Source organism: Morone saxatilis, unplaced genomic scaffold (genome assembly GCF_004916995.1).
Source record: "Morone saxatilis isolate NCDOM2014 unplaced genomic scaffold, NCSU_SB_2.0 Contig16, whole genome shotgun sequence".
Lineage (NCBI taxonomy): Eukaryota > Metazoa > Chordata > Actinopteri > Moronidae > Morone > Morone saxatilis.
The window spans coordinates 25,353,915-25,354,278 of NW_023339718.1; the positions used below are offsets into that span (position 1 = coordinate 25,353,915).

At 39.0% G+C, this 364-nt stretch overlaps 1 protein-coding gene across 1 annotated transcript in view; it reads left to right on the plus strand.

Annotated features, from left to right (window-relative positions):
• The window catches only part of LOC118326182 (cytoskeleton-associated protein 2-like), a gene marked incomplete in the record, with an annotated part of 9,932 nt that overhangs the window by 5,316 nt on the left and 4,252 nt on the right, over positions 1–364 (plus strand).

Sequence of the window (364 nt, forward strand, 5' to 3'; positions counted from 1 at the left end):
AACAAGAGATTCACTGAAACTTTAATTTTTTATGTTATTAAACTTTATAATAAAATTAAAGAATATGCCTTCCAATAATGAGCACAAAATGTTTTTGTTAAGGTCTTCATGCAGACAAAGGATTCACATTACACTCCCACATTGTATGAATCTTTACATTGGTCAAGAGAGCAGCAGGGCCCACAACAGGCAAAAGAAAATTCAGAGCAGCGCTCTTTTGCTCACACAGAGTTTTTTATATGCTTTCAAACAAGTGCAAAGTAGTAAGTGACTGCTACGATGCTAACGGCAACTTGCTTGGCTGTGTGTGTGGTGTCGTGCCAGCTTGAGCCCGCAGAGTCACTCTCAGTGTAATTACTGGGTG